This window comes from Mauremys mutica, chromosome 3, assembly GCF_020497125.1.
Source record: "Mauremys mutica isolate MM-2020 ecotype Southern chromosome 3, ASM2049712v1, whole genome shotgun sequence".
In the NCBI taxonomy this organism is placed as follows: domain Eukaryota; kingdom Metazoa; phylum Chordata; order Testudines; family Geoemydidae; genus Mauremys; species Mauremys mutica.
Window position 1 is genome coordinate 134248245 of NC_059074.1, and position 27993 is coordinate 134276237.

Sequence of the window (27993 nt, forward strand, 5' to 3'; positions counted from 1 at the left end):
CAGTCCTTCAAATACTTGTAAACAAGAAATAGTCCATCTCCACAGATAACAGCAGAGCGCACATGCTACATTTATTCACAGAAATATTTAACCAGCTCTAAGACTTCAACATACTTGGCACTTATTTATCTCTAGAAAGTGCTGTGAAGTGGTGGTGTAAGTTACACAGCAGAGGTCAGCTAGTGAGAAAACAGGTGTAAGTGAATTTAACTTACATCCAGAAGGAAGAATTCAGCTGTGCTGTGTAACCTTTTTCTCCCTCTAGAAAGTGGCCACAAAGCAGCCAGAATACTCCCCTGAAATAAACCTCCAGTGAGGAGGGCCTTGCCACCAGCCTGCTCCATGCCTTCCTCCACTGTAGGACGCATTGAAGTAACGCTGGTGAGGGAAGAGCAGGAGGCAGCATGACTAGGGCATCCCTCTGCCGGGCCTAGTCTCTTGCTGTCAAAATGTTTATGGGGCCAATGTAGCCAGCGTAAATGTTGAGATGTCTCACAGGGCTGTTCTAATCTGCACAAGCAGGCCAATTCTGTATCCACTGCCCCAACAATCCCAGGATGAGAGAGAGACTTCAACCCCCACTCCCACTCCTCAGCAGTCCCAGGATAAGAGACACCCCACCTCCACCCTTGGTCCCTCCACAAACTTCTGTATCAGCCCAAGAGGGATTTTGGCCAGAGGGAGAAGGGGAATGGTGCGAAGGCTGGAGGGTGTGAAATAAAAAGCAAGCCAGCCTCATTTATCAATTGGTAGTGCTCCCGTTGCTAAGACTGCAAAGTGCGGAGGGTCGATGTTGTGTATCCAGATACAAATAGCTCGTTTGTGCAAAGTGGACACCTTGTCAGCATTTAAATTTTGTGCACTTCTATCTTCTTTTGGGGGTTACATTGTCCAGATTAACCTCACTGATGCGGACAGTAGCCCTGTTACAGACTCAATATGCAACATAATATAGAACACCTCTATGCATTTAAAGCACTCTTTTTTCACGATTATTTCTTCAATAGCAACAGACTAGTCTTTAAACCATTCTGATAGCATTATATAAGCTCCTTTTAATGTTTATTTTATTGCTTCCTTTTCTTTTCCAAATGTCTTGAGCTTTGGTTAGCTATTAATTTAACACTTTAATGTGGCCTTACAAAAATGAAAATAATGTTGGCTTGAGGCAGGATAGAAGGGAGCAGAGTTTCTGGTTTTACGTAACTAATTCAGTAAGAGCCTCATACTTGTATTAGTTGTATTAAATAATTCAGTTGAATGGCGGTTTGATGCAACTATTTCTGTGTTAATTTTTTTTTTATATGGAAGACAATTCATCCTTTCAGTACTGCAGACAGACACCCAGTAAACTGCACTGCAGTTTTGCAGAAGAACACACACTTACAAATCCATACACTTGCCTCCCAAAAATCTCTAGCCGTCTGCCAAATCTTCCCATTTTCTCCATAGGAGGCCAGATTCTGCTGTGTTTCACCACTGTAGATCTATAGGTTTCAATAGAGTTGCTATTGAGCTACACTGGTGTGAGTTTATTATAGTCTGCTGTAGTGCCTCTGACCTATCTCATTCCTTCCTAACCTTTCTGCACCTCCTCCCTGCAAACAACCCAATCCCTTCTCCTACCTATTTAACCTTCATGCTAAGCTGCTAAACAAATGCCCCATAATCCAGCTGTGGAGCACTCCAGCAACCCTGATTCCCAACCAAGTGCCCCAGCCACCTTCCCATCAGCCTAACCCTACTGCAGCCTCTACCACCCTCCTCACCTTCCCAGTTTCTAGATATCCTATCCACATGGAAATTAGACATAATTCTAAGGGATAAAAACAGTTTTAAGACTCTGCATCCCACCTGGTTTCCTTATGGTATTGGGTTTCAATAGCCAGGCGGATGCTGCCACAGCACTATATGGACATCTTTCTTCTGGGTATCCCTCTGATGGTATTAGATACAGACCAATTAACATTGATGCTGCATCTCCACAACTTGCTGCAGTGATGCTTCAGAGTTTCTATTACACTGTTAGAAGAGATCACAGTTGGCATGCTGGGAAGTTCTGGCTCATTTTCAGCTTAGTACAGGCAGTATTATCCTGCAGAGTGTTTTTTTTTAAATATTTTGTGCTGCTGTGACTGCAGCACTGCTGAAAAGAAAAAGAAAATCCATCAATCATCTACCATCTATATGGTGCAACAGCATGAGTAAACAATGCAGATAGCTGGCAAGATTGCACAGTGTGGTGCAAGAGACTAAAAGCTTCCCAATGTGCAATATTATGAAGCAAGTCTTGTGAATGGTACATATGCAGATGAAAGGAGGGGACCAATCAGAACTCTCTAAACTTTTGTAGGGCAAAAATCATCAGCTCTGAGGGTTTCATTATGAACCAAGTACTCTGGTCAGGTTTTCCAAAAGCCTCAATAAGTAAACCCGGGCTGAGTTTCAAGCAAATCTGGACTTTCCGGGTTTTGACTCAAAACCAAGCAAACTGTGCCACTTATGTGCTTACAGTAAAAGTTAGTTGATCAAAACTGTGCAGCAGAAAATTTGCACATATAATTTTGAATCTCAATCATTTTTTGTTTTTGGTGTTATTTGTAATTGCATGGATCAATTCCAGAAGAATAATAAAGTTACATTTTTATAAAAATTGTCCTTAAGTGTTTGTATATAAACTGCATTGCAGCTATCACTTTATTCAATTCACTACATTCACAAGCTGGTTGAGTCTCTTTATTTCTTTTACGCTGTGTCCTATTACTTATTGTGTTCTGATGATTGCTGTTCCAAAAAATGACATTCACTTCAGTCAGGTATCCCATTCATTTTCAGAGAATAGTGTGAGCTCAGATTTAAATTATTGGTTAAAATGATGAGTCATTTGCTGTTTAGTCAATTTGTTTTAGAGTTATTAAGTTTGTACTATTTTTCATCATAACAAAAATATTTGGTGTAATTGAATCGGTGTGTCTCCAGATTTATGTAATTTGGAAAATATTGCATTAGCCATTGCAAATGTGAGTATGCAGAGTCACCCAGAAGTACAATGGAAACAGAAATCAAAGTCAATATTGTTCAGGGAGAAGAGAGTTCACCCTTTTCCAGAACTTTTGGAAAGCTGCAGCATTGTGCATTTTGCTTGGCCATGTTATGCCCATGTCCATGTCCCTGACATGATGGTCCAGCAATGCCTACATCACCATGGATTAGTGGGACACACGGGTTCTGGCAGTGGCTGCTGCAGAGTCTGGGAAAACTACGTTTACATCTATCACATGATCATTGCCATATAAGCCACCAGTGTATTATCCTGCAAAACACCACACCACCACCCACTGTGGATTTCCCAAGCATAAACTGGTGTCCAAGAGACCAGAAACAATCTGAAGTAGGAAGCTTCCAGAAAGCAATCACCACCCTCTTTCCCTTGCTAAATAGAGTTTTCATCTTGGTTTTGCAATGCTGGGACTAGCTCCTCACAGGGATATGGAAAACATTCTTTGCTCATTCTGAAGTTCTGTCGCCACTACTGCTCATCTCAGGTCTTGAGAACAACTTAGTTCTGTCAGTCTGCGGTCATGGCCTGGACACAAAAGCTGTGCTCCACCCAGTGAAGTACAGCATGCAGCCAACCACTCAAATAGTGGCAGAGGGTGTCCAACCATTGTATGATGAGTTCTGTGAGCTCATTGTTTTAATCTCTGGTTCTCTGAAGGCACTTCTGGATCACCTCTATTTCTTTTCTGTTGTCACCTCAGATGGTCTTGCTTAGCCAGGAGAGATTTCTGAGTGTTCATCTTGGCATCCATTTTGAGAAGATAAATATAAACTGGTGCTGTCACCAGAGGACTTAACAGGAGTTACCCAGTGGATTATGGTAGCTTGACCTCTTTGTCCACAATTCAACAGGGCTTCCCTAGATATCCCAAAAGGCTTTTTCAAGTCTCCCAGAAGCCACTGCTTCAATGAGCTGGAACGAGTTTCTAGAGCATAGTGACTGCAAATGGTATAGTACAACATTAGTATGGACGCAGGACAAAGCTGCAATAGACCTGTACGTGACAGAATATGCCTAACATGGAAACAGCACCACTGATGCTTATACAAGTGCTGTTCCATCAGTTCAGTTCTCTAGTGTATATTTCCTGCAAGCAATTCTGGGATGCAGCAGCTTTGCTGTTTTACTCTGTGTAAAAACTCTCTTAACACATCCTGCTTGCACTGAATCCATCATCAAATGCTGCCTCTAATGCTTCTGATGTCAGGAACTGCCACCTGTGTATTCCCAGCACTGGTTTGGGCAATGATATAAATGGTGCACACTGGATTGTTACAAGCTAAAATAAGCAAAAGATTGATGTAGAAGAGTACAAGACACCAGCTGATCATAAATGGTAGATTGTCCTGCGTAGATGCTATATCAGTGTCAATTTCTGATCAGCGTTTAAATGATTCCAGTCTTTATCTTGACAGACTGATGATGTACAGTACCATAATCACAGAGCACAACAATGATTCATCTCCAGAGAGCTCAATTTCTTGTGTCAATTTAATACTCTTCATAGAAGATGTGAGGACAGAATGACACTCCCAAATTTGACAAAGGCCCAGAGCGCTGTGAAAGCAGTACACTCGGTCCTCTGCCTCACTGCACTCTTGAACAACCTCCCTCTGGACATTGTTTGGAGTGAAGCAAATCTTGTATTCTTTTCATAACCTGGAATACGATAAGAGAAACATAGTGCAGCTCAGTCACAGTTGAAGGTTGGAATTTCAGTGTAATAGCCAAAGTGAATATTCCTGGTCAAGGCAGGAGTGATTTCTAAAAGGGGAAGCTAATGAACTTCCCTTTCCCAACCCACCCTGCCCTAAAATCCAAACAAAGCTCTGTGTCTTGGCTCTAAATACCAAAACACTTTCCAAAGAAGAAATTAAATTTCTCTTTTCTATATGTTTTTCTGTGATTGCTAAATGGGACTCAGGATGGTCTTGTGGTTGTGGTCCCAGACTAGAGGTCAGGAGACCAGTATTCAATTCTATGTTCTGTCAAAAACTTTCTCTGTGACTTTGGCCACAGTTTGTCCCTCTGTAAAATGTGAATAACAATGCTTACCTACGTCACCAGATGTAGTGAGATTTGATACACTTGTATTATAAAGTCCTTTAAGTACTCAATTCATAGCTTCAAGTCCTTTCTGTGGGTCCCCCCACAATATTCTGCTAGAGATTTCACAATGATACTGATTTGGTCAAGAAAGAAATTCATACAATGCAAGAATGTAAGACCAAGAAACACACACATAATACATTAGCAACATTAAAGAAAGTGAAAGCCTGTGTTTCTATTAGTCAGGAGCAGTTGTTCAAGAAAAATTAATCTATGAAAATATTATCCTTGTGATCCTAGCCTCAAGACTAGTATTGGCAGATGTTGTGTACACAGGGTCAAGTTCTGGCTAATGCTCGGAAAGTGGCATAAGTCAGGGCCTGCTCCAGAGCTCCATGAAGTCAATCGGAGTCCTTGAAAAGTGATGTAGTATAACAGAAATGTGTGTGCCTGGTGGAAGGTGGTGGAAAGACCTAGGGACCATTGCTTGGTCTGTGCAACCACACAAGCAAATGCAAACTATGCCAAAATTCCCCATGGACAACTTATTATGTCACCCTCCCTTTGTAATATTAGCCATGGAGCACTTGGAGAAGGCATAACTGAGGTAGCTAACTTTGCCATATACTCTTTCTACTGCCCACAGGTTTTCTGGAATGCATATACATGTACAGATGTCTAAAAATTGGCCCTTAGACTTGTAAAGGAATAGATTCTTTCATGCAGGATTCTCCCCTTGCTGTTAACCCATATCAAATGTCTGTTACATACCAAGTGAACCAATGACTGTTAAAAAATATCACTGCCATGTAAGCTACATGGGTAACTCTTGTTGCACAAATTTTCACTGTAGCTTATACGAAACTGCCTCATAGCATTTCAAAAGACTAAATGCATTTTAATTCTTTCGTCTTGCTTTCTATGTTTATGTACTGTGAGCCAAATTATGCTTTCATGTACACCAGCAAAAGATAAGGTGTAACTTCAGTGCAGCCAATGAAGTTATGCTGGATTTCCACCACTGTGACTGAGACCAGAATTTGAATATCCAGGTCTAGTTAGGTCTAGCAGAACTTCAGCTAACATAACTTAACATATATGCCACAACCAATATAGTGCTGATCCTGCAATGAACTCTGGGTAGGCAGATCCCACTGAAGTCAGTAAGGCTCCATGCAGTCCCACCCATGAGGAACTCAATATAGGATCAGAGCCATAGAGAGCACATGCACTTCACAAGTATATTAAGGCCAGAAACATTTGGAGGATATCTTGTCAATGGATGTTCTGCAAGTTACATGGTAATGCCAAGCATTTTTGCTCATGTGACTTGTTAATATTTCCTCTATTAATTCTTAATATTTATATTGTGGTAGCACCTAGAGGCCAACCAGTTCAGGGCCCTATTGTGCTAAGTGCTGTGCAAATATGAGTCCCTGCTCCAAAACAGCTTACAAATCTAATGCTTAGGGGAAAACATTATGTTGTGTTCCTATTTTGCCAGTAGTTTGAATTATGGCTGAGCTCACATCTGAAAATTCTTCATTCCATGAGAAATCTCATCATAAGAGGTTGCAAATGAGTAAAGCAATCCAAATGAGGCCAAAGAAGCAGGAACAACGGGCAGCTTAGAGAAGCAGTGCTAGCTAGAAGGCAGATAGGCTAGGAAGTGAATTCAGGCTGCTTAAAGCGGTCAGAAACTTGTGAGAGGCCTGGCTGTGGCAGGAAATTAAAAAAAAAAAAAAAAGCACACTGAATGAATCACTTGATGCTCTGATTAAGAGGCATGGGACTCTGTATCATGTGATAGTTAAAGCTGTATGCTCTAGCCTTGAAGATATTTTTTGGAACACAAGCAATATGAATGGGCAGATGGCATTCATGAACAGGATTACAATTTCAAGTAAAAACAGGTCAAACCAAGTCACTTACAAATAGCATTCAAAGATATAAATGGTTTTAAAAATAGAATATTTTCAAAATTATAAACTAAGAAGCATGTATGCACCACTTTAACAGTAAAATCTTTACATGTAAAAGAGTAGCAATCAGCAACTATTTCCTCTTTTAATTAGTCGCATATATTTGTAAATTTCCAGCATGAAAAATTCCCCCAGTAAATATAAAATACTAATGAATAGGTATTGATCAAAATAATATTTATAGAGCACCCCCATGGCCAATAGACACTGATTAACTAACATTTTATATACTGAATTGAGACAAATATTGCAAACAAAATCATAGTTCAATAATAGCTCCAGGAATGGGACCAGGGGAATGCCCTTCTCTCTGAATGACCTAGACCAGTGGTGGGCAACTTGCAGCCCGTACGTAGCCCGTCAGGGTAATCCGCTGGTGGGCTGCGAGACAGTGTTTACATTGACCGTCTGCAGGCACAGCCGCCCGCAGCTCGTCATTCCTGGGCAATGGGAGCTGTGGGAACGGTGAACCGCAGCCACTGGGAGCTGCAGACAGCTGTGCTTGTGGACGGTCAATGTAAACACTGTCTCGTGGCCCACTAGGGTGACCAGATGTCCCGATTTTATAGGGACAGTCCTGATTTTTGGGTCTTTTTCTTATATAGGCTCCAATTACCTCCCCACCCCCATCCTGATTTTTCACATTTGCTGTCTGGTCACCCTACAGCACACCAGCAGATTACCCTGATGGGTTGTGTGCAGCCCAGGGGCCGCAGGTTGCCTCACCACTGACCTAGACTTACCACCCCATAGCAAACAAAACCAGTCCCTTGATGGATGACTGCTACTTTGAGTAATGGATTAAAATGGATTGTACAGACAGTTCAGAGAGTAGCTTACCGGACCAGGGGGAATAGGAATCATTAACCTCTGCAGTTATGTATGGAAGGCCCAACATTATCCCAGTAGAGCCTGTTTTGTAGTGTCAACTCCAATGGTTGGCTCTGGGCCACACAACTCATTCAATCTTCACAGGTGTCACAGTCAGGAAGGAACCTGTCCTTCTACCCCACTAGGATGTTAGAGGAGGCACTGCTGTGCCCAGATGTCCCACAACTAAGCAGCCAACCAAGGTTGCTGCAGGAAGCAGACAGCTCTCCCGCCATCCCCTCAGAAGCCAAGAGGAATTTTTAGGTAGGGAGTGGGAGAGGGAGCAGCTGACATCATTCTCACAAGCAGGGAATTAGGAGGAGGGAGCAGCACGGCCCTGAGCTACTGGGCCCTTTCTGTTTCCTAGGCCACTGTGAAAAGTGGGTCAGCTCCTCTCTGCAACTCCCTCTGCCATCTCTGCAGCACCAGGCCCAGGAAGAGGAAGAGTGGGAAATAATTCCTGGGACAGTCCCCGCCATGTCCCCAAGGCCTGGGAAGCGGGAGAAGAGGATCCCACTGTAGCTGCCCCATCAAGTCTGGGAGATGACGTTGAAGAACAACTGGAGCTGCAGGAGGAGCAGAAGTGCAAGGAGCAGATGTGGGGGCTAATTAGTATTTGAGGAGAAACTGGAAACTCCACATCAATCAAGGAGCTTTTTATACAAATCTTTGTAATTAGATCTCAGTTGGGTCCTCTGCAGCAGGAGCCAAAAATAAACTTACTGAGCACTGTAACTGTCACACACACTAAAGGTGGGCAGGGGGAGTTCAAAATGACAGACCAAAATAACACCACAAAATCATGTTTTTTGTTTTTTTTAAATCTCATGATTTTTGTGGGGTCTGACTCATGATTTTTGAACTTTTGGGGTTGGCAATACTGAGACTGGTACACACACAAGCCCATCCTCCCAACCATCTCAGAAGTGCCATCCTTCATGAAATTTCCTGCAGCAGAGTTTGAGACCCCTGGCCCAGTCATACTCCCATTGAAGTCAGTGGTAAAACTCCCAGTGACTTCAATATTAATGGTCTATTTGTATTGCAGTAGCACCTAGAAGCCTCAACACAGACTGGGACCCTATTGTGCTAGGAACTGTACAATGAGAAAGTAATAAACAGTCCCTGCTCCAAAGAGCTTACATTCTAAAAATACAAGACAAAAAGTGGGAGAGTGGGGGAAAACATAAAAGCAGAATAAATATTAAGTGCATTACATAGGGCAGGGGTAGGAGGATGAAAGACAAGAGGGGAACAACAAAAAGACAAAGCAAAGAGGTGACACTGAAGAGGGAGGGAAGGATGGAGGGCTAGTGGAGGGAGACTGAAGTGAAGGGACATGGGAGTGTTTGAGTGAACAGCTGATCAACACAGGATTCAGAGGTACATGGCATTGTCCAAACACTATGTAAGCTAGTTCTCCTCCCATCCCCAATTCTTGCTTTTCTTAACTTGCTGCATCAGGCACCTCCCTTTCTGTTGCTAGAGAGCCCCCTTTTGGGCACAGAGAAGATATTGATCAGCATGACCTTGAAGAGACACTGCAACAAATCAATATCAAACCAGTTTCCTTGCCAGAAGATGTAGAGTAAACAATTAAACAGCCTGACTGATTGCTTGCAACAGCTTCAACATCTCTTTATAGCTTGGATGACAGGTCAGAGATGGTAAACTCATTCTGTGGTGACATTTTTATTCAGGGTCTGAGATACCTCATCATCACCTACTCAGAATGTTACTTTTTTCCCATTCCCCCATACCTCCAGTATGAATGTTTTCCTTGTGAACAGTGTCAGATAGAGGACTTCAGTCTCCAGAACTGTCACATTTAGCTATAGAACTGGTAAAGCCTCTGCTTCTGCTATACAATGCTTGTGTGCCTGAACCCTCAACTGCAGGGATCTCTTATAGGAGCGAGCATGGAGGAGAGCTCAGTGTTCATGCCCATACCTTTCTTGTTCTCTCTTCTGAGACTTTCAGCAGTTGTGACAATACCTGCCAGATGCTGATGACAGATTTGTAACATGGATGCCTGCTGGCTGGCAGCTGGACAGTGAGTGCTCCTTTTTAGTCTCCGTTAAAGGATGTTGGTGGATTCTTTGTGTCTCATATGTCTCCATATTTTCTTTTTTATAGGCTGGGGCAGCAAAATATATGGTAGTTACCACCAGGAAATCCAAAGAAGCTCCCTCAGAGAGGTGGAATTATTAGTAATTGTAAAGATTTCTTACTTTTTGAAGGCTAATATGCAGACTACTGAACAATCAAGTACATGAGTTGGAGGATTTAAGCAGGATTTAAATGGTGCATAGGTCTTGAGCAAGTCCTCCCTACAGAGATAAATTTCACACTCTGACTGATGTCTGCTATCTATAATTAATTATTTGTGGTGTGTGACTGGTCACGTGTGTTATTGCTGTACTCTGATTGGATGACAAATTCTGTATGCTGGGGAAGGGAACACTTTGGTACAAGTGCATGAACAGCAGCTACTCCCTAACATTCTAAATTTATGAAAATAGTTGGGAAAAATGTATCATTTTCCCTTCAGCTCTAATCAAGTTCTGCCAGTTCAGCTGGAAAGATTAAGCAGAGCACATGTGAAGGTTAGGTCTGCTATAGACATAGATGCTTCATTTGTATCATATTTGCAGTCAGTTCATTAATAGGAGTACCTCTTTGAGTTGTAATTTGAACTGTGGATCAAGTACATGTAACAAAGACACAGAGCATTAGTCAGACTTCAGTAGGCTCAGTCACCTGGATTCAGTTTCCAAACTTTCCAATTTGTTGTTCTCATCAGATGTCACAGGCCTTACATCTACTCTTTCAAAAAGCATTTAGCAGTTTAAGGGGAGCACAATACTGCTAGTGACAAAAGAAGGCATATAGCAACTCCCCCCCTCCAACTGCCTTTATCCACCATCCTCTACATATATGTCTGCTTAGAAGCTGGTCCAATTGTCTCTCAACTTAAAAGCCAGTCATTTCTGTGAGAACCTTTAAAATTACCTTTTGAGAAACCTGTCCAAAAAAGGAAATAATATATGATGGTAAAAGCCAAAAGGTAAACACATTTAGCTTTTGTACCATTAGAATTATGAAGAACAGATTGAATCAGAGAACAAAAACAAAAGAAGTCTGATCTTTGTCACTACAGCCCATTTACTGCTCTGGCAGCATAAAGGAGACCTTAATACCAAAGTGGTGTAAAGGGCATGAGAATCAGGCCCAGTTTGACAAACAGGCTGTAACTGGACCAGCCCCTCCCATAGACCCCTTATGATCTAAGGCAGTGGGGCTTAACCTTTCCAGACTACTGCACCCCTTTCAGGAGTGTGATTTGTCTTGCATACCTCACGTTTCACCTCACTTAAAAACTACTTGCTTACAAAATCAGACATAAAAATACAAACAAATGTCTCAGCACACAATTACTGAAAAATTGATTACAAACTAAAATTTAATACATATAAAATGAGAAAGTAGTGACTTTGCTAGGCTTTTTATATAGCCTGTTGTAAAACTAGGCAAATATCTAGATGAACTGATGTACCCCCTGGAAAACCTCTGAGTACCCCCAGGGGTACAGGTACTGCTGATTGAGAACCCCTGATCTAAGGTCATGCTACAAACAGCCTGACTCATTTTCTTTTCTTAGATGTCAAATAAAAACTTTCCTTCAGGCTTTTTCTTGGTCAGAAATACCCTCCTGAAGAACTACATTTATTAATCTAAAATAAACTGCAAATAAAACTCAAACTTTCCAAATAAAGTCTATTTCTAAGTCCACACAATACAAGGTTTCTCTTCTTCCTCCCAGGCCTTTCTATCTGGGGCCTTTGCAACTTTTCCCCTGCTTAGACAGGGTCTATTGCCTGGCAGTCTGGAAAGCATTCCTCATTCTCTACAGATTCTGTCACAACTTCCAGAGCTTCCCCTGTGGTCACCTGTGTTTTTATTATCAGCAGCAGTATCTTGTACTTGTTGGCTGCTGCCTGTGTCATCAAGAAATGACAATGGGGTTGTTTGTTTTTGTTTTAAAACAACAACTTATGTACCCATCATCATAGCACCTGGATACACCACAGACTAAGTACAGCCATACACCAAACTGAACAGGATGGGATAGCCCAGTGGCTTGAGCATTGGCTTGCTAAGGCCAGGCTTGTGAGTTCAATCCTTGAGGGGGCCATTTGGGGAAAAAATCTGTCTGGGGATTAGTCCTGCTTTGAGCAGGGGGTTGGACTAGATGATCTCCTGATGTTGTTTCCAACTCTGATATTCTATGATTCTACAGCAGAGAGCATAAACAGTTTTCTTCCCTGTGCTGACCCATCTGTGGATAGCTCACACATGATCCACATAGATAAACTGCCAATTTTTTTCAAGCATCAAATTCACTTTAAAATAGTCAGAAAATCATTTTTATACTGGTTCTGTTTCCCAATGTTTATGCCTATGCTCATCTTTTTAAAAAAAATTTAATATACCAATCTCTTAGAACTGGAAGGGACCTTGAAAGGTTATTGAGTCCAGCCCCCTGCCTTAACTAGCAGGACTAAGTACTGATTTTTGCCTCAGAGATCCCTAAGTGGCCCCCTCAAGGATTGAACTCACAACCCTGAGTTTAGCAGGCCAATGCTCAAACCACTGAGCTATCCCTCCCCCCTATCTATAAAGTTAAGGCCCTGATCCTATGAACTGTTCAACACAGGTGTACCCCTGCTCCTGTGCAGAGACCCAACTGACTTCAGTCGGTATTCACATGGGCAGCTGAACAGGGGTTTGCCTGAATGGAGCTCATGGCAGGATCAGGACCACTGACTGGAACTTTTGTGCTGGTGATTAAGGCCTCTGATTAGAAAACTTTCCTTCCTAACTGTAACACCAGAGAAAATGTGCCAGACAGAGCCACATAAACAAGAGGAACAGGTCACTGAACATGAGGAGAAATTCAGCTCTAGAGAGACAGATTGAACACTGCCCAGTGAACTCATTCAGCTTTAACTAGCCTGACAAATGGAAAGGTTTGGTGGGTGTTAGTGAGAAGTGGCAGGAAGCCAAGAAGCAATGCTGAGCCTTCTTAATAAGGGGATGCTTCACAATAAATTCATGCCATTTGTACTATGAATGAGAGGAAGATACTGATAAGCTATCATTTTAAAAGGTGTGTTTGATCAGTATTCTGATCATTTATTTTATTTTTACTGAATCTCACTTTCTATGTTGGTGGCGAATGAGTGATGGTCATAGCATTGGGTTTTATTCAAAAATGTAATGCAGGGGTCAAATCATCCCCTTTTGGACTAAACACAATGCTCCAAAAATTACTGAAACAATGGGAAATTGTGGACTATTTCCCAGCATTCTATCAGATCTGCATGACGGCAACCAGTGGGAGTGATTTCAGGGAGGTGTGTGTTCCACATAAAATAAATACCCCAAAAGCACCTTCAGTAATGGCTCCTAGAGGCCCAGAATACAATGGATTGAGCTGGTTGCTATGGTTTCAGGCAGACATGAAAGCTCACACTCATACACCTCACCAGCTGCTGTTACTGGATGAAGCTGGTAGACAGGCAATACAAGTATGGAAGTTGAGCGGGCAATGAAAATGCAGTCCTTAAGCCACATAAGAGACAACCCATAAGAGTGGAGGTAAATCAAAGATTCATGATAAGGAAGGCTCTGCTGACGGATTTGAACATGCATGAATTCTGTTGCTGCCTACGGTGTGTGATAGGTATAGCACAAATATTGTTTGTACAGCACTAACTGCTCTAGAACAGTGTGTATACAGTTATAGCAGAAAGTGCAGTGACATCCAATCACCAAAAAAGGTAGGCATCACAATTAACAAATTATATAAGATCATCTTTTAGATAATGTTTTCACCTCTTAGCTCATTACTACATCAAATGTCATCTATTCACAGCTTCCATCTCTCTGTAAATGGGCTCCCCTATATGTCTATCATCAATGTGATAGTGATTTGACATATTGTGCATGTAGCACATTAATCTAGATTACATTAACAAACTGTAAGAATTCAGATACCCAGAGTACAGGGACTCTGCTGTGGGCCCATATGCAGAGAGGCAAAAGTGCAAATTGAGTCTGTCACAACTAGTTTTAATTTGCTTCCTATTTAATACTGCTCTTGGAAGGAATTATTTTGTGTAAAGGATTCAGTCCTGACCTCACACCTCATTTTTCTCTACAGCTCACCCAATAAGTCAGCAAGTCCTGTGCACTATTTGATATCCATCCTGCCCCCTGTCCATGGGATAATGTGGTAGCATTTTTTTCTGAAACATACACACATTGAGAAGATTAGATATAACTTGCATCATTTTGCAAACTGCTCATCAGAGTAAGTGCACTTAAATGTGTTAGCAATTTTCTTAATGTTTTTACTGCCCTGGTAAATCATTTATTGGGGCAGCCTTTTTACAAAGTCCTCTCAAACACCATAAATATATTCATTACAAAAGCCAACATTCTTTCCTTCAATAAACCAGGCTCCATTATCCAAGGATAGGTGATCAGTTGCCAATTACAAAATAGCTGTTCCATATGCCTACGTGCACTAGCAATATTTAACATAAATTTGTTCAGAGCTTTGAGATACCTTGGGCAACCTTTTTGTCCTCCTGCAGAAGGGGGTAAATCGCATTAACTCCTCCTTGCCAACTGTCATAGTATTACAGTTGTTTCCTTAGTCTTTAGAAATTGTTTCTCTCTCCCCAGGGTTGTGTGAACGACCCACATAAACATGGGAAAAACTAATTAACTAATTGGTTCGATTGGGGAGGGAAGAGTGAAATTGAACATACAACAAGTGAAGACAAATGTACAAAACAAACAAATTAAAAAAAAACAAATCCAACAAAACTTTCTTCCTGTAATAGATTTCCATTAAAGTAATCTGAGATAGAATATGAAGTGTTTCAGTGATTTTTAAATTGATGGTTTCCTATCCTAGGTTTTAAAGGAAACCACCACCAAGTGACAGATCATTTAGAAAGTGAGACCTACCACGAGGGAGGACACAGGTTGTAAAATATATGTTCCACAATTAATAAGTAAATTATCATACAACTGATTCTGATCTGACTTACACTGTTTAACAACAATGTAACTGTTGATTTCAATAGTTACTCCTGATTTACACTGGTATAAGCAAGAGCACAATCAATCACCCTGCTGAAACTTGTTGAACAATGATATAGCCTGCCCTTGTGCACTCCAAACATAATTTATATTGTGGCTATATTTTCAAACTGACTATATAAAGATTTCTTATTTTACTGTCTATGAAACTTCACAAATACAACTTAGATGAAAACAGATCTGTTAAGAAGATGCCATTTTCATTCCAGAATTTTTCCTGACCATAAGTGCATGCCAGATATACATAATCCTGGAATGACAAGAAAGAAACTGAAAGCAAGAACACATCCCCTAGTCCAGTGGTTCTCAACCCTCAGCCTGCTTGCAGCCCAATCAGCACACAGCTGCGGTCCATGTGACATCCTTAGGGCCATACAGGTAGTATATATATTGTATGGATGCAGTCCACATAACACTCAGAGCACGGCATATGCAGACCACAATGGTAAATAGGTTGAGAACCCTGCCCCTAGTCTGTGCTTAGAATAGTCAAGCAACAAACTAATGTCACTTTGAACAAGTTCATCTGCTGTACCATGAGTAATGCATTACATTATGCAATTCACTAATGGCCCATTTTAAAGATTTCACTGAAAATCCAGGGCCTGTTACAGGCAGAGAAACAATCAGCATTAATGGATTTATTGAGCCAGTATCTACATGGTTAAAAAAAAAAAAGACATCTGGCTGCTTTCAGCTGTTGGTAAAGCCCTGATTAAGGCTATTGCTGCTGATGCCAAACAAAAATCCAGACCACCTATTGCTCTGCTAAATTTAGATCGCAACATACTTGCCATAATTCTAGCAATAGCAAAAAAACCTCAGTCAGACTGGATTTCCAGAACAAAAAGTCAAATCTAAATGAGGCATTTGTTATTACCCAAGCAAATCAGAAATGGGCAAACTTCACACCAAACAATTTAGCTAACTGTAATGACTGGGGTTACTTATTAGTTTCAGATTATTTACTGAGTTTCTGTGGTAATTATGATGGCAGAAGCACAATGCATGCTGGGGCATCATTCAGTATGAAAGCCAGAAATTCACAACTTAAGGAACCAGAAATGAGAAAGGTAGGTGTTTATTGAATGTCTCTCTTACCCTTGCTACTACAGACATTCAGCATGTAATGTTACAAATAGCATATTTAAAAAAAATATTTGCAGGTCACCTTTAAGTGGTAACTTCAGAGATATGGAACTATCTTTATCTAAAAGACCATAAAAAGAAAAGTTAAGGGGGGAAGAAGTGGATAAGGATGGTCAGATGGATTCACCTTGAATAAATATGCTGAGCCTTTGATATATACACAAATGAGTGGCATTTCAAAAAGTCTGTTTCATATGTATTCATAGCAACAATAAGCAGAGAACATTATTTGCTTAAACCAGCAAGGAAAGACTCACAAATAATTTGAGGGCTTGTTTACATGTTGAGTCGCTGCACTGCAAGCCAGGGTCTGAATCTACAGTGCACCAGCTTGCACGCAGTAAACTTGCTGTGTGGACACTGCTATAGAGCAGCGAAAGTCCTGGAGCAGAATGCTAAACCTACAGATGTTGAATTTAGGTCCCTAAAGTGGGACCTTTTCTGGATCTCTTCCTGGGCATCCAGGATTAATCCCAGTTCTGACACTGACTCTTGGCAATCAAGTTCATGAATCCAACATATCAGGTGTGTTACTGCACCATATGGACAAACCCCAAATGTTGGATGCAGGAACATGATTACCAGGAGTCAGTGTCAGAGCTGGAATTAGTCCCTGACTCTCAAGACTAGATCCAGAAAAGGACTCAGGCATCTAACTTCCACTTTAGGCACCTAAGTGCAACATTTAGATGTCCATGGGATCCTCAAAACCCATGCTCAGTTGCTGCCTAACTCTGTAGGCACCTAAAATCCAGTGCTTAATTTGAAAAGAAAGTGGTGCCAGGGCTTAAGCAATAGTGATGGCTTCCTCTGCTCTCTGATCTCACATGCACTGTATGTGCAAGGTCATGCCTTGCATGCCACTGACAGAAGAGGTGTCAGGGCAGAGCCCTGGCAAGACCTGGCACAAAATAAATTCTGCTGCAGTCCCTTGGTGCCTAAATGTCTGCCATTAAAATTCCCCTAGGTGCCTAAGTTTTTACAAGTGAGCATGCACACAGTCACCTATTTCACCCCTAAGCCCCAGTGTGATCCTCAGGCAAGGTGTTCCTCTCCTGATTCAGTATGCGTGTTCAAAGCATGCCTAACCCCACAAAAATGGGCAGAGCAGTAGGTACTGTACAACCTTTAGTCCGGTAGTTAGCACACTCACCTGCAATGTGGGAGACCTAGGTTCAGTTCCCCTCCTCTGCCTGAGATGGAAAAAGAATTTGAACTTGAGTCTCTCACCTCCCTGAGAAGTACCCTAATGACTGGATTATGGGGTATTCTAGGGCAGGTCTCAGTCTCTCCTGCCAGAGAGAGAATGACTCTGTAGTCCAGTTGTTAGGGCACTCACCTGAGAGGAGGAAAACCCAAGTGCCAGTCCTCCTGTTCTAATGACTATTTCATTATTTATATGCAGCATAGCCAACTCTCACGTTTTGATCATGAGTCTCACAATATTTGGTGTCTTTTTCAAGGGCCCAGCTCCTGGAGTCATGCAGATACCCAAAAATCTCAGTTTTCATTAAAAAAAAAATTGTTTCTATCCCTCAAGCTTGGGAGATTAGGCTCTTTGTGATGAATCAGGAGTCATGGAAGTCAAAGGTAGAAAAGATCTGTTAGAACATTGAGTACATAACTTGTACTGTCAACAATTCTGTTTAGCTTTGGTGAAGAGTGAGTAAGTAGAACATTGAGAACATTCCCTACTGTTGCATGATTTAGTTCCCTGATGAAAAAAGCTTCAGTGATTTGCTGAATCAGGGCCACAGGAGGTTCTACTGTATACTGCAATTCTTTGCTTTAGTCAGATTTATAAAGAGGGATTTTCAAAAGCACTCAGCGTGGGCCTAATACTGCTCCCACTAAAATACATTATAAAGCTCGCATTGACTTCAGTGGAGGAAAGTTAGTCCAAATGATGACAGTGTTTGAAAATCCCACCCATAATAAATATGTACCCAAGAGTGCCTAGCCTGGGCTCTTGGTGACTTTACCAAATGTTAAATATACAAAGAAAAAAAGTCTGTAGCTGCTTTTCAACCCCTAATCCTCACCCCAAATAACCAACCATAATAAAATCAAGTCCAAACAGCATTTCTTCCTTTACCACAAACATCACCATTATATTACTCCTACCTCCCAAAAGCATGGGTAATTAGATGGAGCTTACAACATTTCCTGAAGATCAGACTTCTGGGTAATTTTGGACTGAGTATGTTCCGAAGCTGAGGTCCTCTGACAGACGCTGCCATTCCTTCTCTTTTATACTGATAGTGTTCATACTTGACTGACTGCGTTGACTGCAGTTGTGGCAATATTGCATGAGGAGAAAGGTGATCTTTCAGGTAGGGTTTCATAGGTCAATATCAACACCTGTAACTCCAACCAAAAACAATAGTCAGCTGGTGCATATCATGGAGCATGGATGTGACATGAGCTTCTGCTGAGAAACACCATGTAAAACAGGTTGTTGCACTCTGCACTAGCTTTAGTTTTTTAGATAATTCAAGATGTCGCCCCACATAGAACATGTTACAGAAATCTAATCTTGATGCAGCAAGGATATGGATTATAATAATAAGGTCCACATCCAAAACAAAACCTGCCTCAATCTCTAGGTCAGAGGAAGATGGGAAAAAGTCTTTGATGCTGCTGGTACACGATCATTAAACAGCAGATAGGGACCCAACACACCACGACCAGATTGGGAACTCTAATAACATAGGACAACAGCATCACACAGCTGAACAGTCTCTTTTATTCCAGTAATCTATAACTAATGAGGAGATTGCTAAACTAATGTGCTGTTGTATTACAAACATACTCTAGAACTAACCACCAACCCACCTTCAGTGGTAACTTATATAATCAGAGCAGCGTCCTTTCATTGTGTAAGTGGGGGAATGGTCCCGCTATTGTGGGGAACTTTCCTGGCTTCTGTGCTACCTTGGTGAAATGGGCTAGCGCAGGGGTCGGCAACCTTTCAGACGTGCTGTGCCAAGTCTTCATTTATTCACTCTAATTTAAGGTTTCGCGTGCCAGTAATACATTTTAACGTTTTTAGAAGGTCTCTTTCTCTAAGTCTATAATATATAACTAAACTATTGTTGTATGTAAAGTAAATAAGGTTTTTAAAATGTTTAAGAAGCTTCATTTAAAATTAAATTAAAATGCAGAGCCCCCTGGACCAGTGGCCAGGACCTGGGCAGTGTGAGTGCCACTGAAAATCAGCTCACATGCCGCCTTCGGCACATGTGCCATAGGTTGCCTACCCCTGGGCTAGCGGAAGGATCTGAGTCCTCGCTCCCACTTCCTTTACCCTCCCTGCCCTTGAGGACTCTCCTTCTACTCTCCTGTCTGGCAGAGTCCTCGTAACCCCAACAAGGCTGGGACCAGGATTCCTGGGAGGCTCGACCCCCAGCTCTGCTGTGGTCACCTAGGACAGGGGCTACGGCAGAGATTGGCAATGTTTGGCATGCAGCCCACCAGGGTAGGCACCCGGCGAGCCGGGCCAGTTTGTTTACCTGCCACGTCCGGAGGTTCGGCCGATCGCGGCTCCCACTGGCCAGTTTGCCACTCCAAGCCAATGGGGGTGGCGGGAAGCGGCACGTGATCAGCTGGACCTACGGACGCAGCAAATAAACAAACCAGCCTGGACCCCCAGGATGCTTACCCTAGCAGGCTGCATGCCAAATGTTGCCGAGCCCTGGGCCCGGGTGTCCCCACTCCAGGGTGCTCTCTGCACTGGACACTTCCCTGACCCACCGATTGTTACAATTTAAAGCAAATACAATTTATTTAATCAGCAATTAATCTAAAAAAGAATAAGGAAAAATGGGAAAGGTTAAAGGAAAACACATCACCCCACTCTGTACCAGGGAACATTACAAACAGTGTCTCTGGAATGTCAGGGTAGTTCACATTCTGTTCCTTACAGGTCACAGGCCTCCTTCTCAGGGCCTGGCTGTGCTGCAGGGATGCTGTGGGTTGGACACTTGCTCTGGTGGTGGCCACACACCTCCAGGCTTTGAGTAGTGGGACCCTTCTTCCCAGCGTCAGCTCCCTGTCGGGTTAAGATCCCACTCCCAGTCTGGCCTGCAAGGACCCTTGGCTGGGGGTGTCTTTCTGCACTGGGCCCTTTGCTCAGGGTCCCCCTTTGGCTGGCCCCAGTTGCTCACCACACCCAGCTTCAGACTGCTCCAGCCGCAGCTCCACTGTTCTAGCTCTGGCTCCATTCTGCCTCAGCACTGATGCTGCTGCTCTGCCTCCAGCTCCCTGGCCTCATTCTCTGCCCCCTCGGGCTCTGGTTGCTGCAGCCCTGCTCCCAGCACAGGATCTGCTCTCCCTGGGCTGTGTCTCTGGCTCTGTGGCTGCAGCCCTGCTCCCAGCACAGGGTCTGCTCTCCCTGGGCTGTGTCTCTGGCTCTGTGGCTGCAGCACTGTTCCCAGCACAGGATCTGCTCTCCCTAGGCTGTGTCTCTGGCTGCAACCCTGCTCCCAGCACAGGGTCTGCTCTGTGGGCTGCTTTTGTGACTCTGCTCCCAGCTCTGGGCTGCTTTTCTGGCCTCTCTGACAGGCACAGCTCTGCTCCCTCGCTCAGCTTGGGCCCCTGCTCTCTCCTTAGCTCAGCCCCACTCTGTCTGACCCAGGCAATTCCAACTCACACAGAGGATGGGACCCATCCTGGCCTCTTGACTCCCTGATTAGCCTGCCCACCCTGTCAATCAGGCTGACCTGGAGCATTAGCCTCTCCCCATTGTTCCTGGGGACTGTCAGTCTCAGGGTCCTGATTTTCCATTGACTCGTCCCCTTTCTTTTAGTACTGGGAGCTAGCCAACCAAAACACCCCCACTGAATGTTAGTAAGGGATAACAGTCCCCTTAAAATTGCCCTGGGAATGTAAGGAAAAGACAGAGATTTTCTAGCCTTAAACAAGAATGATTCAGAGTCTTAAAATCAAGACAGTGAAGGTTTTCATAGGTGTTTCCCACAAATTTAACATGTTAAAGAGTTTGGAATTTCCCTAGTATTAAAATATTTGTTAAATATTAACTTAAATTGCTCAGTGAATTCCTCAGCCAGTTCTTCTAAAACTTTTGGATATAAGCTATGCACTCCAGCAGATTTAAAAATGTTGAATGTTATAGTTGCTGTTTAATATACTCCCTACTTACTGTTGGAATAGTAAATGTGTAATTTTAATTGTAAAATGTGAATAAATCATCCAGCTTCTTTCCAAGTACAGAACAGAAATATTTATTGAACATTTCTGCATTTCTGGTAATTTCACCATCCCTATCTACTAACGGGCCTATAGTCTTATACTATTGGTAGGATATCATTTGTTCTTTACATTTTTTTTAATTCCTTCTTTCTGTCTTTAACCCTCCATTGCTACATAGGTTGCAAAGTTGCATATCTTTGCTAAGACTGACAAAGAATCCTGTGGCACTCCAATACGTCTGTTAATCTGTAAGGTGCCACAGGATTCTCTGTCGCTTTTTACAGATCCAGACTAACACAGCTACCCCTCTGATATTTGCTAAGACTGCAAAGCCTGCCCAGTTTTTTTTGCAAAACAAAAACCAACAGATTAGGTTAACAGGCATTTGCTGCTTAATGGCCTAAGAAAAGCTTTTGTAATTTAGAAATAAATTATTTCTGTAAAATAAAAATATTGTAGCTACAGTATTAATCAGTAATGTGGGTGGAAAATTCCTCATGGTATTTGAGAGGGGGAACAAGATGTGTTATTTTGTTTTAAAAAAAAAAAGACTGCTGTCTGTGCACAATAACTTTTCTCCATCAGAAATGTGTTAGCATGTGTAATGGAAGATGCATTGACTCAGTATGCTGTACCTTAAGGCATAGACTGAATTCTTACTGTCTGTCAGGTCAATAATGCATGAACTAAAATGGACTCTTTCAAATCCACCACAGGCTTCAGAGCCATTAAAGATTTCACTGGCCTAGTCAACTAACCTAACTGTCTCTCTGTATAAAGAACAAAATCTGTAAGGATTGAATAAAAGGAAAGATGCAGAGATGCAAACTGACCACCAGTAGGCAGGGATTAACTCCCTGCTTAAATCTCCCAGCAGGTATGGTGTGGAATAAAAAAAAAAAAGCAGGACTAGAGACTGAGGGCCTCATCTGAAGCTGAGAGGAAAGCTAGGGAATTCTAAAAAAGCCACCGGCCAGAGAAAGATAGGTAAACAGTACTAAAAATACTACAAGGCAAGGTGAATCTTCAGGGGGCTACTTCAGCCAGATTTAAATCTGCTTTGTATCAGAGTTGCATAAACACATTGAATGGGCTGCAGAGACTGAGGGCTTCCAGCATTCACAAGCCATAATTGTCCAATATCCATTTATGTTTGTAAAACCTTCTGCTCTCTCTCATTCTCACAAGGGATCCCTGCTACAGGCAGGATTTGCTCCCTCTGAAATCAGAAGAAAGAATCACACTTATTCCAGTGGAAATTGAATCAGACCCTTATAGCTCAATTCCACAGACATGGAGCGCTCCTCATTGCATACAGCCCTAAAGCTCAAGGGACAGTGGGGCCCCCACCATCATTGTTCTTTGACTAGTTGTTTGTGTAGGGTGTTTTTTGGTTTTTTTTAAAAGGTGTCTTTTTAAATGGAATTCAAGCAGGCTGCCACCCTCAGCTAGCCTCTCCCAGCAGTCCCTTGAAATCATCTCTACTCAACTCTATCCTGGACTGATAGCAAAGTCTCTCAAATTAGCAAAACTTGAAATAAATATTGACTCATTCAGATGTCCCTTTCTCCCCAGGTGTTCTTGTTGAGATGGAGTCTTTGCAATGCTCTGCCACAGTCTGGAGACAGAGTCCACATTCCCCCTGGGGAAGGCTAACAGTCCTCTTCCTAGTAATGTCTCCTATTATAAGGGAAAAGACTGGATACATGCTGGTATCCTTCCCAGGGCTTGTCTGGTTGGCTGAAAGAGGGAGAGCCCAGCCCTGCTCTACACTGTAAGATTCTGGTTTGGGGCCCTACAACAGCCTGCATGGGTTGTGTCAGGACCTCTCTCTCTCTCTCTCTCTCTCTCTCTCTCACTCCTTAAGTTTCTGCTGCTGCGGAATTTCTGGAAGGGGGTAGCCTGCTCCCCTCCCCCCCCCCCCCCGAGACTTACCCCTCTGGCCTTAAAGGATCAGAATATCTCATTACAGGAAGATTGGGGTCTGGCATCATGAATGCAAGGAGTTCTAAATCACCAAGACATAAGCAATGTCGCCCCCCCCCACAAACCAACCAACCAAACCCACCAGAAAAAGCAGTTTCCCAAAGTGAAAGACACTCAGAAGGTCATCTTGCGTGGAGACTGCACCTCTTAATCACAACTGTTTCCTATTTGTGAGCATACTTAAAAAAAAACAGTTCTGAAAACTAAAAGCTGACAAATGCATCTCCTGTTAAATTTACTTTCATTCTGTATATGAACATTCCTAGTCAACGTGTCGATTGTTGATAGAATATTTAATAGAACAGTTAGACAGATGGGGATATACTGGAATTGTTTGCTGCATGTTATGCCAGTCAGTTATAGGCACCATGAACATCAGATATTTTAATCCAGTTGAAAAGAACTGTTTTAAAAATACTACTGCTAATATGCTCTCCTACTCTCAGTCGTGTATCCTTTTTCGTGGCACCTCCATACTTGCAACAGTCTCTCTCTTTCTGTGCACTAAACTTCTTCAAATTCTCTTTAAGGAGGGGCAGTGATTCAATGGACAGGATTGCTGGACTGGGAGTTAAGAGATCTGGGTTTTATTCCCACCTCTGTCTATAATCTGCAATATGACCTTAGGCAGAGTCACTTCATCCTGGTTTGCCCAGGGGTGAAAGTAACTTAAAGGATTTACCGGTACTCTGGAGTCCTTAGGAAGGGGAGGGGCCTCTTCCGAAAGAGTCAGGGCCTTTAAATCCCCAGACTCTTTAAATCACCCCAAGCTACCAGCTGCACAGGCGGCTGGGAGCCCCAGAGCTAGGGGTGATTTAAAGGGCTTGGGGCTCCAGCTGTCCTACCGCAGCGCAGCCCCAGGCACTTTAAATCATCATCGGAGAATGGGGGGCTCCCAGCTGCCACCCCAGGCTCTGGTGGAGCTTTAAAGGGTCCTGGGCTCCGCTGCAGCAGCAGCAGCCGGGAGCCCCATGCCCTTTAAATCATCACTGGAGCCCCGGTGTGGTTACCCCAGGAGTCCAGCAGCCGGACTCCGGTGGTGATTTAAAGGGCCCTGGAGGTAGCAGCAGTGGGAGCCCTTTAAATCCTTCAAAAATCCCCTCTGCCCTGTGCCTCCAGCGGCGCCCCGCCTGCTGGTCCCCTCTGCCCCACGCCTCCAGCGGCGCCCCGCCAGCCAGTCCCCTCTGCCCCGCGCCTCCAGCGGTGCCCTGCCAGCCGGTCCCCCTACCCCGTGCCTCCAACGGCACCCCGCCAGCGGCTGGAGCCCCAGCCCTTTAAATAGCCACCAGGGCCCTGCTGCCGCCTCCTCGGGGATCTGGCAGCAGGGCTTGGGGACGATTTAAAGGGCCGGGGCTCCAGCCGCTGGCGGGGAGCCGCTGGGGGCGCAGGGCAGGGGGACCGGCTGGCGCCGTGCTGCTGGAGGCGTGGGGTAGGGGGACCGGTTGGTAGGGCGCTGTTGAGAGCGCGGGGGAAGGGGGACCGGCTGGTGGGGCGCTGCTGGAGGTGCAGGGCAGGGGGACCAGCTGGCGCCGTGCTGCTGGAGGCGTGGGGTAGGGGGACCGGTTGGTAGGGCAGCACAGGGCAATTTGAAATATAGGAAATTTCAGAACTCTAGAAAGTGGAAGGTGTTTGCTCTCAATAGCTATAGGGATGGTTTTTGAGTGAAAATCTTTAAATGTTTCATAGGTGTTTGGGTCCTCCCCATCCCCCAGCAATCTAGGGACTAGTTTCATGCAGTTGAGAAGGAACTGCAAAAATCCTGCCCAGTCAGTGGTTTTTGACCGATTTAAAGGGGCCCCAAGCCCTTTAAATGGCTGCCGGGGGGAACCGATCTGCCCTGGTAGAGTGCACCGGCTCTTGCCGGTACGCTGTACCGGAGCGCACCGGCTTACTTTCACCTCTGGTTTTGCCTCAATTCCTCATCTGTAAAATGTGGATAATAAACAACTCAGATTCCTTTCAAAAGCATGTTGAGAACTATGGCTGAATAGTGCTATTTAGAGCTAAATGCTATTATTAAAAACACAACTTTTTCACTCAGTTTTCAAGGCTGACTCTCCTCTGACTATCTGTACACAAACTCTTCTCCCAGATTTTTTACTGTTTGAATGATGTTTATCTGAGTAAGGCAAATGTCTTCTATTTTTTTATCTAGGCCCAGATCCTCAAAAGGTATTTAGGTGCCTGACTCACATTGATTTCAACACGTTTGAGGATCTGGGCCTTGATTCTTAACATATAGTATGATTACCTGTGGGGACTGAATGGCACAAGGCACTGGAAATGGGTAATCTGTCCCATATCAGTAGTGTTTAAGAGTTCTTACCATCCAAAAACTGCTTGGTAACTAACAGGATTGGACATAAGCTGAATGTTTCAGTTCAGTTTGCAGTGGACAGGTATGTATATCACAGCTAATACTACTGCTAGCTGTCTCTTTGCAGAAGTTAAGGACTGAAGGGACTGTGCAGATTCAACTACTTTCTCCCCTAGAGAGACTCTTTCTAGGTTAGGGTTAAGCACAACAGGGCAGTGTGGGAAGCTTGGACTATCATTATTTGTGCTGAACCTCTTGTGTGGATAAACAGAAGACTTCACTGTGCAGGGCTGTTCTTCTGGCCCCTTGCACCAGTGCAAAATTCATTTAGCTTTAAAAAGAAAAGAAAATGAGAACATACCACATGCTAATAACTAAAATTGCAATTCAGACAAATACATACATATAAAACAAAGGAGTAGGAATTGTCCATATGCTCTGTGCTGCCTCACTGTATGTCCAGATCTGATTCTGGTTTCTTGCTCCCCAGGCTAGATGGGGCCTGGAGTGCTGAAGAGGCAATGTGTTGCATAGCTCTCAAACATGCCCTATGGCAGAGCTAGAAGCAGCACTGTTTAGCTCTGAGCTGAATCCCTTTTCATCTTCCTGTGCAAATAAAGGTCACCACAGGGCTTTGAAAAATGCATGAGGAAAGAGGAAGTCTTCTATAGCCAACCAGGAGGAAAATAATTCTCAAAAGATAAATGTTATTTTTAAAGTTAGAAAATGTAAAGTGAACATGATACTTTAAGTAATGCTCAATAAGGTCTTTCTTAAAAACAAAAAAATGCCTGTCATTTGTGCACAAATGTGTTTTCTTCTGGAAAAGATGTTTTAACCTTGTAAAGTGCACAATTTTTCCATTCATTACAGCTTTATGGCCTACGCTATGGAAAAGCACATTTTCATAATACCTTTAAGTAGGACATAGAATACTTAATGCTCTAGCAATATGATAGAGTAATTTTCAGTGAATGAAGTAATGACTAAAACACTAGTGCTGCAACCCTTGAAATGGTGCAATCTGTCCTGGAGATTGCTATATTAAACTGCAGGAATGGAATGAAAAGAGTTATGCAGGCATATCATCTTGAAAGATATTTTATCAGGGACTGGAATTTTCTGGGTCTTGGTAACTGAGTATAGAGTCTTCTGCTTCTAAGTTGGTAGTTTAAATCCAACCCAGGTCAGCAGAAACAAATAACCAAATTCTGCTCTTATTTGCACAAGTGCAAATCTAAACTCACTTACTTTACCTCATTAGGCTGATCAAGACCTGTGCAATTGAGAGCAGAATTTGTGGCCAAATTTATTATCAGCAGGCTGTTTTGGTTCCTGTCTATGGAATCAGTTGGTGTGTTCAGCTCAGTAGGTATTAATATCGGAAAAACCACCAAAACAATTGGTGGCCACAGGAACTAGGCAATGGTTTTAGATCACTCATTCAGAGGAATGTAACAGAAAATGAAGAGAGTCAACTGCCTTGAAACTTCTCTTCAACCCTCCAGTGGGGTGCATAACCTGGTTTGACTAGGTTCAGAAGATCCAAGGCAGATGAAGGAACTTTGAAAGGCATAAAAAGGGAATCCTAGAACAACAAAGAGAGAGGTAGTATCTGCAGGAAAGCAGATGGAACCCTGGTTCCTAGAAGCACAGGTACCTGGGGTAAGTTGGGCCTGCCTAAGCTTTGAAGGCATGGTAAGCTGTAGGTCATGGTAAGATGTGTGTTGGCCTTTTATTGTTTCAAGTCTTTTCTCTGAATGCTATGTTCCTGTGGAAACTGTTCTGAGTAGAGCTGGGTGAAATTTTTTTGGCAGAAACTGTTTTTTCACTGAAATCTGCAGATTTGTGTCACCCAAACTATTTCACTGAATTCATCGAATTGTTTCAGTAAAAAATTTTTTTGAACATTTTCAAAACAAAATATTTAAATTTATTCAAGATTACTTTGTTTCAAAATGTACTTGAATGTGTGTTTTAAATTAAAAATATTTTTAAATGCTTAAAAGCAAAATGTTTTGTTTGATAGAAAATGATTTTTTTGCCCAATTTTTCCAAATGGCCAGCAAACTGAAAAATGTTATTTGCACAGCTCTAGTGCCGAGTCACTGTATTTACCTACTGGTCATAGCTCCTGAAGGGAAGTCTCTTGCAGGTGCCAAACCCAGGTGGGCCTGCTGAGGAATTATGGT

The 27993-nt window shown here is 42.9% G+C and overlaps 1 long non-coding RNA gene across 3 annotated transcripts; it reads right to left on the reverse strand.

Annotated features, from left to right (window-relative positions):
• Positions 1–160: 160 nt before the first annotated feature.
• On the reverse strand, positions 161–27993 carry LOC123366977. Of its 3 annotated transcripts, none has more exons than XR_006578246.1 (3): positions 27920–27993; positions 18412–18648; positions 161–2146 (listed from the first exon to the last, which is right to left on the reverse strand). It is a non-coding gene; the product is annotated as an uncharacterized LOC123366977 (long non-coding RNA). The 3 variants fall into 3 exon arrangements; XR_006578243.1 differs by having other exon boundaries at positions 2130–4720; positions 18446–18648; XR_006578245.1 differs by having other exon boundaries at positions 2130–4720.